This window comes from Ursus arctos, unplaced genomic scaffold, assembly GCF_023065955.2.
Source record: "Ursus arctos isolate Adak ecotype North America unplaced genomic scaffold, UrsArc2.0 scaffold_37, whole genome shotgun sequence".
In the NCBI taxonomy this organism is placed as follows: Eukaryota; Metazoa; Chordata; class Mammalia; order Carnivora; family Ursidae; genus Ursus; species Ursus arctos.
The window spans coordinates 7,403,325-7,413,837 of NW_026623053.1; the positions used below are offsets into that span (position 1 = coordinate 7,403,325).

A 10,513-nucleotide genomic window follows, 5' to 3' on the forward strand; every position below is an offset into this window, starting at 1 on the left:
AAAACCTCTGCATTATTTGGATCAAAAGAGATAATTCATGTAAAGCAATTAGTACAATGTCTTTATATAGTAACCACCCAGTAAACGCTGTTTTATGATCCTATTTTATGTTTTGGAAATTTTTGGAAGTGAGTATGCTTTTTTAGGCAGAGGTTGAGCGGCAAGATGACTGTTAGGGTAATCACTTATTTCCATTGCCCTCGGAAGACTGTCGTCTCTTGCGTGTGAATCCCCATCGTCTGTATGGGAAGCTAAGGCTATGCTGATGAGATTGGAAGAATGTAAGGGGTTGAAAAAGCTTTTTATAAAAAGGGTTTTTGTCTTTCTTGGAGAACCTTAAAAGTCTCAGAGCTCATATTCTTGAATACACATCTGTACTCCCCATTCCCGACATGCTCCATCGGAACGTGATACTAGTGCAAACGGTGTGACAAACACACAATTCATGGGAGATGAATCAAAACCAATTTATTTTTGTCTTCAATGGTTTCCTAAAAATGTATTCAGAGAGGGTAACTTTTTTCCTGCCACTGGATTACTTTTCTTCTCATGCATCAATAATGGATATTTTAAGTGTAAAAACACATTTTCAGTTCAAAACCTTTTTCCCATTTAATGCTGAAGGCCTGATTTGGCAGATGGCCCAACTTTGGGAAAGGGGCTATGCTTGTCTTCTTCTCTCATCTCACTCAGCACTGCTCACTGAGTACTTTTTGGGTACTACCAGAGTTGAAGAGTAGGAGGAAAGAAGAAGTCAAGGGATGGCATTGAAAATTTCCTCCTATGTTGGTGTCTGATAGCCTCTCTAGTTTTGGACTCTGCTTGGAAGGGGTTTAAAATGAACCTTTTCCTCATGGATGCTTCCAGTGTTTCACTGGGGGCTTTATGCTGGGCTTCCCTAGACCGGTTCCTATAACTCAGCTGGGAGCTTTGATTAGGCTAGCCACTTCTCCCCACCTTCTTCTTCCCTGTGGTCCACCTCATACACAGGCTCTTAATGGTAGAGTCCCCTTAACTTCCCAGATGTCCTCTTGGGCCAGGTCACCTCTCCATGTGGCCTCCATTTGGTCCATGCAGAAGACACATATATAACTGACTTCAACATGGGGGTATGTAGTTACTTAGAAAGCAGAAGTCAACCTCCAGTGTCCTCCCTCCCCCAAAAAGGGACCTATAGCAGGTTCTCAAAGTGGCTCAGTGAAATCTCTGTCCTCAGGAGGCTTGAAATGAGGAGGTGGGCAGTCTCTTAGCTTCCCTATTCCAGGGATTCAGTTTCATAGCTTAGATTTCTCAATGATCTCCTTTTAGAAAATTCCTCTTCACATTCTAACCACTTTTGAGTTTCTGGATCTAGCTGAGGGATCCTCCAGATGGTAGAGGGAGGGGGAGAAATATTTGTTGACTACTTCCTTGTAAATTCTGCATTTTGGCCTGGCACCTCACTTTGGCACGTCGGGATGGTTGTGTCTTGGTCGTGAGGTAGACAAGGAAGTGCTGACATATTGTTTCATTAATTTCAGGAAATGGTGGAGCACAACTTGTGTTACATAAGAATCGAAAGGAGCAGCACTCTGGTGATGCTTGGAAAGCCAACAGGAGGTAAGATACTTGGTGGTTAAAGTACATACCTTAGAACCCAGATAAGCCTGGATTTATGTCTTACCCCTTCTGCCAACTGTAACTTGGGGCAAGTAAATCAACCTCAGGTTTTTTCATCTGCAAAACTGGGAGAATGAGAGTACCTGTCTTATAGGCGATTGTAAAGATTAAATGAGATAATTAATGTAAAGAACTTAGAACAGTGTCTGCTATGTGGCGTGGTAATAGGCCAATTAATATTATCAAAGTAACGTTATCATGGCTTTGCGGTGTTAAAGCTGTTTCAGGCAGTATCCTCGAGGCTCTTTGCCTCGGAAAGCCACCCTTTGCTCACATACTTTTCTGTCACCTGTATTTCCCATTACACAGTGAAATGTTCCATCCAGTTTTCAGCCTGAGACAACACCTGGGAGTTGGTTCCGGTTGAATCTGAGGACTGGTTTATTATCTCAAGACCATACTCTCCATGTGGACACAGCATCCTGTGGGAGTCCACACCCCCCTCCTAACCCCCGGGGCTGACATCCATATAATTCCCTTTTCAGCCTTAATGCTAAAATGACCTTGGATAACTTTTCCACTCTGCTTTTTCGCATTCTATCTCACTAATACGATGCCACATTGATTTGACTAAGATGACAGCTTTGTCACTTGGAGAAAAAATTTTACATGTTTCCATAATGCTCTTTCTAAAGCACAAAGCAATTTTGTCATCAACTCCTGAATGCTCTCTTTAGTTCCATTTCAAGATGGCTTTCCCAGAGCCAGATGAAAGCCTTAAAAATGACTTCTGACAACTATCAAATGACAGTGGCATTCTTGCCACCATGTTGTTTCTAATCTACAAGGAAAGGGTGGCAGGCATTAAGGAGAGAATGTAATCACTTTCTCTGGAGAACTGCCATTTTGTAAGGTTATCAAACCCCCCAAATTACCATTTTGCATTCTTTCTTTAAAGATTTTGCCACTTCTTTATCACACACTTTGGGGGCAGGGAGTATATTTCTCATCTCCAGATAATCAAGCCTAAACATCTGTTGACGCTAGAAGGGGCCCCCCTATATTTGGTTCAGAGTAGCTTATTTTTATATTAAAAGAGTATCTGATGGTTAATGGATGTGATGGTTTGTCTTTTTCTTAAACATCTCAGAAAATGCCTTTAAGCTCCTATTCCCCTTCAACTTTAGCTGACAGAAATGTGCACTTAAAATTTTACTTGAGTATTTAAAAGATACTCCTAAGATCAAGGTCTGCATAATAGACCAACCTACTTGGAATTTTTCTTTTCAAGCGTTTTCTCCATTATTTCACCGATGCTTCAGAGAGAAGCTGGGGATCTGGACGCACTGCCCTTCTCTCTGGCTCCGTGTCCTCTAATAATGAAAAACTCGGTTAAAACAGTACCACTACCCATGTAGAATTTCATAGAGGAAGATTAATGGGATTGGTGGCATATTCCCATCTTCTATAGACCAGCGAATCTTTTATAAGTGAATGCCATTTATTCATTAAAAAAAAATGCTTACCTCCATGTTGTGTTGATAGTGTGAGAAATGGTACTCAAAGCCTCTACCATTTTGGGAATCTGGTTTTATCCTGGGAGGAGTTCTAGGGCTCTATCCCTATACTTGTATGTCTCAGGCACGTGGGTTTCTGAAAGTGAAGAAGGTGAAACAAGGGCGTTCAAGATTGAGTGGAAGGTAACCCTACTTAGCCACTTTTCTTGCAAGGCAGTACTAGAATGATTAAAGAATTTTTCTCTGTAATTTTGGCTCATGGCATTTTTACCACGATGCGCCATGGTGTGCTTTTGTTATATTTACCCTGCATGAGTTGTATGTTGCTTCTTGAATCTGTGGCTTGAAGTTTTCCTCATTTTTGAAAAGTTATTAGATTCCGTCTCCTCCAATATTGCTTCTGTCCCTCTTTGGTATCTGTGCCTCCCAGGACTTGAATTATGGTCACACATCAACTTGTCATTGTGCCCCCTTAGGGCTCTTTCATCTCTTTGCTATAATTTCTACTCCCCTTTCTCTGTGTGCTTCAATCTACATACCCAGTGCACTGATGTTTTCTTCAGCTGTATTCAAGTTGATGGAAAGGAGGCTTTTTCCGAACATTATTTTTGGAGCAAATACTAAGGAATTATAGATATCAGGTACTATGCTGTGCATTGTTGGTGCATTAGTGAACAAAACCCAAAAATCTTACCCTTGTGAAATGTACCTTCTTGTGGAGGGAGACAGACTATAAACAAAAAATATACTGAATAAATATATTATGTAGTATTTTAGAAGGTGTTAAGCGCTATGGGAAAAAATTGAACAGGGTGACGGTAGCAAGCCAGGCTTCCTCAAGAGAGTGGGATTTGAGCAGAGGCTTGAAGGAGGTGAGAGAGGGAGTGAGTGCCAAGGAGCCAGCCAGCGCAAACACCCTATGTTTTAAGAAGGATCATTCTGGCTGCTATTAAGAATTGATTGTAGGAGACAAGACTGGGAAAAAACAGACCAGCTAGGGGCTATTAAAATGATCCTGGCTCTGACCGGTGTGGTAGCAGAGGAGGTGGTGAGAAGAGGCTGGGTTCTGGAAATATTTCGATTGTGGGATGAATAGCGTGTGCCAATAAACTGGGTATATAATGTTAGGAAAAAAGAGATGCCCGTGTTAACGCCAAGCTTTTCTGCCAAATGAGAAAGAGGTGTGAGTGGAAATTGGAAGTCAGTTTGGGGCACAATTAGCAAACGTTCAGGGGATGATGTCAGTAGGCAAACCACCTCGCTCTCAACCAATTTACCCAGTTTTATTTACTCATTGATCTTATTATTTTTCTGTGTGTTGTTTTTATCTGTTTCTGTCATTAGAATATGAGCTCCAAGAAAGCAAGCATCTTTTCTGACTCGTGTATCACTGGATCCTAGTATATCATTTGGCAAAAAAGCATAGGCTCTAAATATTTGTTGAATGAATTAATGAATGCATCTAGTTTTCCAAATTTGCAAAGCAGGCAGGTTGATGCTGGTAGTGTCTAGTTCTTCAGGGTAATTGTGAGGGTTACATGTTACGTAAAAATACATAGATTTTCACACATACATTCATACATAATATAGACAGAAGTGCCTCTATATGTCTGTGACTTTGTAAATTAATACTCAGGTCTATATGACTTGGGAAGCAGGCTGGTATAGTAATTAAAAGCCTGGGCTTTGGAGCCAGCGAGACCTTAGTTTGAATCTTAGTGGAGCTATTTTCTAGCTGAATGACTTTGGGGAAATGACTTAATTTCTCTCTGCCTCCATTTCTTCTGCAACTTGGGAATCATAATATTATCCTCACAGGTTTTGTTGTGACTCTTCAGTATAATTATGCTACAAAGGGTATGGCGGACATAGTAAGTGCTCGAAAGTCAGAGTTACTATTCTTCTTCTGTCTCCTGGCTGATATATCTGATGTGAACATTCACAATGTTTTCAAAAGGCCCCATTATATCTTACCCCTTTTTATGTCTCCTGGGCAGACCTCATGTCCTCCCCAACCCCCTTTGTTTTTTCCCTCAACAGACCTTCCCATTTTATCAGCCATTTCTTTCCAAAATGAACTCTGTACTGCACGTTTCTGGGTAATGATATTTTCCAAGGACTAAGGATTAGTGTGAAGGATGTACCCATCCCATAAATTGAGCAGAAGTCAATTACCAGACTTTAAACTCAGGATGAGGGGCTTATCATTCCCAAACCAGTAAACATGCTGCAAATGTTGTCATAGGGAAAAGGTGACGTTCTGTCCCTTGGCTTTACACAGTTACGGATGGGAAATCAATATGGTGCTACAGAACCACGGTGGGAATGAATGTGACGTGAATATTCTCATTGATTGGATATGTGAGTGTGTAACTGTGACCCTCCTGAGGCTTCTCAGAAGCCTGTCTCATTAACTTTGTCTTACGAACCTGTAATAGTGAGTGAGCAGAGGTGAGGGAAGAGAGAGGAAGAAGGCAGGAAGGGAAGGCTGGTGTATTGTCAAGGAGTAACCCGGCTCTGAGCAGGGCTCCTCCCCATGGGGAGCCTGACTGGAAAAGCACAGTAGATCTTTTTCTGGAGGGTAAGCTGTAAACCACCAATTATAGTTATATTAATTGACTAACCACTACCTCCAAAGCCACTTTTGTCCTTTTAAATTCTATTCCCCCCCCCCCCCAGAGAGGATTAGGGGCAGAAGGAGAGAGAGAATCTTAAGCAGGCTCCACACCCAGCATGGAGCCCATCTCACAACCCTGAGATCATGACTGAGCCAAAATCAAGTCAGATGCTTAACCGACTGAGCCACCCAGGAGCCCCAGCCACTTTTGTCCTTTTAAAGGGAAATTATTTTTGCTTCAGAATTTGGGATAGTAAAATCATACCCATTTTGGTGTGTAAATGAAGCAGTAAAACTGACTTCCACATACAACAATTTGGTGGAAAGTTATGAATATCACACATACTATTTGGTCCATTTTAAGAAGGTCTTTGTCAAGGAGCTTTAGAATTGAAACAAACAAAAAAGCTCTGTTGCTGTAAATGGTATTCTGGTGAACTCCCAGGTGGGATTCTAAACATTTCTCAGGTGCCAAGGAAGACCAGCTATGGGGAGTGGATGGTACATAGAGCTGGGATGATGCGGCTCCTAGTGGAGGCCGGCCCTGCGGCATGTGGGGCTGCCCGTCTGTCCTGTCCTGCATAGTAATGAAGGTGTCTAGACACAATGGGGTCAGCTAAGGTGTGGTGGTTTTTTATATAGCACTGCAGAGTGATGCCACAGATGGCGTTATGCCAAAGGACAAAGTTCCTGCCCTGAGGCACCGATGCTCTTGGGGGGGGGGGGGGATGGCAGGGGATAGAACAAACACCAGCTTGCCCTGTGCTCATTAAAGTAAAACACTTGACAGGGAATATAAAGATACAAGGTGATTCAAGGAGAGAATTTTACCTTCAACTCTGAATTTCTTGGCTTCTCTTGTCTTGCGATAGGTACTCATGTTAACTGCATAAAATAGATAAAAGAATCATTGCTCTGTTGGCTCCATAATTGGGTACTATACTTCAGGACCCTCCTTGTCCCTTTCTTTCCTTCCTCTGGCCCCAACTTACCCCATTTTACTAAGGCAAAGGTAAATCATAGATAGGTCCATTAATTTGGACACAGTGGTAGCTGGCAGTCTGGTATTTCTGCTGTTTACTTAGGACAGTGATGACTGAATTTGGGGGTGTTCCTGAGCCCATGTTGTTTGGCTAGAAGAGAGAGATTAATCATTATGCTGGCTCTTCCTAAAGAGCTGAATGTGGTCCACTGGGGGTCAAGATCTATGGTTGTGCTTAGAGTTCTATGAACTACCTGAAAACATGTACATTATTTCGCTGCGTGGGCGTGTTTGGATTTTTCTGGAGAGTTTTTAACTTTCAGCCTTTTTCCAAATGTGTCCACAAGCCTATAAAGGTTAATGATTCTGGCTTTCCTACTCCTACGTGTTTCTTTCTGCCTGTCCAAATGCTACCCGTTTCTGAAATCCACTCTGATTGTTCATGAACCTTTCCCCACTATGCCGGCTTACGGTGAATACTCCCATCTCAGAATGTCCACAAACGACACCACGATGGTATTAAGTGCTCCCAAAGAGAGTTACTGGATGTGTTAGGGGCGTGAGAGTGCGATGCGATGTGGTCAGGGAGGAGGAGAGGCTTCCTGAGGAAGTGATGCTGGGGCTGGGGTCTGCAGGAAGGACGGCAGGGAATGAGGGGAGGGGGAGAGTGAAGAGTAGGTGCCGCGTGCATACATTAACCTGATGTGTAAAATTGATCTGGTTATGGTCGTTGGAAGAAAATTTTCAGATATTCTTCAGGATAACGGTGATTTCACAGGGCTGAGGACTAAGGCCGTTGCAAGAAAAACTTACGTAGAATTCTCTGTATGGATCCTTCCTACTGTGGGTAACATCTGTCTGAAATCAGGACTATCTTATGTGACTGTTTTAAGTATAGAGTTTCTTTTAGGTAAATGTTCAGGCCCCACTTCTGAGGTTCTGAATTATTTCAGTGGATGGGGACTAGGCATTGACACTTTTCAAAAGCTCCTTGAGTGATTTTAATGAGAAGCCAGTGTTGAAAACTGCTGTTATAAGTCCATGGGGAAAACATTAACAGGACTTTAAAGGCCAGTAAGGTCCAATGTTGACAAGGACATAGGAAATGGATACTCTCACATATTGCTGTGGAGAGGTTAACTCACTATGCACTTTCTGGAAGGCCATTTGATAATCAGTTTCATACATTTTAAAATTTTGAATACTTTTTTCCACTTAGGGGTCTATGCTAAAAAAAAAAAAAAAAACAATAACAAAAACAAAAATCCCCATCAGGTATATGGATAAAAGTTTATACAAGATTGTTCTTCAGAGTGTTTCTATGACAGAGATTAACTGGAAACAATTTAAAAGCCTGGCAATAGAGGATTGGTTACATTAAGTTTGCCATCAATTCTCTTTACATGGATATACAACTATTAGAGATGATATAGCAAAATGCCTCCTGACAGGTGAAAGTGTTCAAGATAGATTATAAAGTGAGAAAAGCAGGTAGAGAGTAGTATATGCCTTGCCTGTATTGAAGTAAACATTGGGAAAATACACAAGTATTTAGCTGTATCCCTGTGAAATAAAAGTGCAGGTGCTTTTTAAAGCTTTTTGTTTTCTTGCCTGGTTTCTCTAAAATCTTCACAACAGACGTGCCTTATTTTCAAACAGAAATGTTACCATTTTAACAAGCACATTAGAGGAATACAGGCATTGTGAGAAGGACAAACGTGTCACCTTATCAGGCATACCTCAAAGGAGCGTATGAAAGAAAAGTCCCCACTGGGATGAATACCGGGTAACCCGGGTGCTTGAGAAACACACAGAATCGTAGCTTCCTCGTTCCTCCGATTCTCTAGGCAGCTCTGCTACAGGCAAAATAACCAACGGGCCTTGGGAACTCCCAGCAGCATTCAGTCTTCCGGGAGCTCAGTGATCTCAGCTAGCGTTCCTTCCCTTTCCTGTGTCTCTCACGTTTTCTGGGAGCCTTGCAGAGAATCTCCGTCAATGTGGGTTTATGTTAAGGAACCGAGGGAAAGCCAGTCTCACCTGCCTCCCAGGGATCGGGTGGTGGTTTGGAGCTCAGTCGTGACTGCAGTGTCAGGCCTCGTGGACAGAACACCATCCAGACACAGAGCAGGGGGATACCTGTGCTCGAAACCCACGTCTGAGCTCCCCTGCTCACTGCCTCATGGTCATGCAGCGGCTCTGGCAAGGCCGACAGGCGTTCGCTTCCTCTTCTCAGTCAAGTGAAGACTGTTTACTTGTTTCTTCTCTTCCACAGGGTTTCCTGTGAGCCATTTGCCTCCGCTGTCCCTTTTCTCTCCTCCTATCTTTCTCTTCCTGCCCCCTTTTTTTTTTTTTTTAAAGATTTTATTTACTTATTTGAACGAGAGAGAGAGACAGGCAGCGAGAGAGGGAACACAAGCAGGGGGAGTGGGAGAGGAAGAAGCAGGCTCCCAGCAGAGCAGGGAGCCCAATGCGGGGCTTGATCCCAGGACCCTGGGACTACGCCCTGGGCCGAAGGTAGATGCTTAACGACTGAGCCACCCAGGCGCCCCCCTGCCCCTTCTCTTGAATCTCTTCCTCCCCCTCTAGTACGAATGCCGGGCAGAGTTATCCTGTCAGACGCCCTCACACGACTCACAGCCGCCTAGAAGCACCGGCCTCTGGGTGAGGCATTCGTCCCCGGGCCTGCCCTCTGCGTCAGCACACGGGCTATGCTGAAGAAACCTCGCATTCATAGCAGCGGTGCTCACTGCGCCCAGTTACTGTGTGCCAGGCACTGTGTCGTGCTCTCAGCAGCAGTCATGGCTGTGGCACATCCTCAGAGCATTCTAGAACTGGCTCTGGTAGTTCCTTGTGTTTCGGTTTAGCAGTTAGACATTTGCGGGAGTGGCTTCTGGACACAGGAGGGAGCTGGTCACTGAAGAGGGGAGCCCTCCTCTTTGTCCAGCATCTGCTCCGGTCATGATCGTCTATGGACGCCTCCCAGGAAGAGGCTGCGAAGTGACTTCCTGCTCATTCCCACAGCGTCTTCGCTCCATCCTGGGAACAAACACTCCTTTGTGGAAGTAATTAGGAGATTTCCCCTCGTGCCTTGCCTATTTAGTATATTTTGATATCCTAATGCAAATAAATTTTAATTGCGCATTTCTGCTCAGCAGGCTAGCGTGGCCCTGATTGGGTGGAGGCCGGAGGCTCCCGCTCTTCCTCTCAGGCTCCCAGGGCCGCCAGCTTGAGGTGGGCATGTGACAGCCTGATGAAGTGAGAAGTCCGCTCCCCAGAAGAGGGAACAGACTGCGGAAAACGGATACCAGTGCCCTCTCTCTGCGCTTGCCTTCCTCTTGCACTCCCTCTGTGCAGACCCTAGAAACCTGATTCCTTCTTTAGGGCGGTGATACTCCCGTCACATCACAGAGCTCAGAGGTGTAGAGAATCCGTGTCTCATCACCAAACCTCAGCCCAGACCTTGGGCTTTCAGACCCTGAAGCTTGGAATTCCATTTGAGCTGGGCTTCTTGCTGCTCAGGGCAGGAGCCTGTGGGCCTGGCTTTTCCTCCATGGGTTGGCTCCATCTCTTCTGTGGTCCATGTGGACACAGAAGACCTCCTTTTTCAGGAGCCCAGGGCCAAATTCCTTTTGTGGGAAACTAGAACATGCATGCTTTCTTCTCTGTTCCTTCCAAGATCTGGCTGCAGAAACCTCTGGTCCATGCTCAGATGATTGCTTCTCGAAAAGAGATACAGCCAGACACAAAGCTGAGGGGAGATATCAGGGTGTTCTTCAGAGGGGCGACTCCAGGAAGCAG

At 44.2% G+C, this 10,513-nt stretch overlaps 1 long non-coding RNA gene across 2 annotated transcripts in view; it reads left to right on the forward strand.

The window, feature by feature from the left end:
* LOC123000352 (uncharacterized) overlaps nucleotides 1–8,138 on the forward strand; it is a 249,549-nt gene extending 241,411 nt beyond the window's left edge. For both annotated transcript variants that reach the window (XR_006408307.3, XR_007187910.2), the window contains one exon: nucleotides 1,521–8,138. This is a non-coding gene — a long non-coding RNA (uncharacterized LOC123000352). The remainder of the gene's footprint in view (nucleotides 1–1,520) is intronic.
* The last annotated feature ends 2,375 nt before the right edge of the window (nucleotides 8,139–10,513 follow it).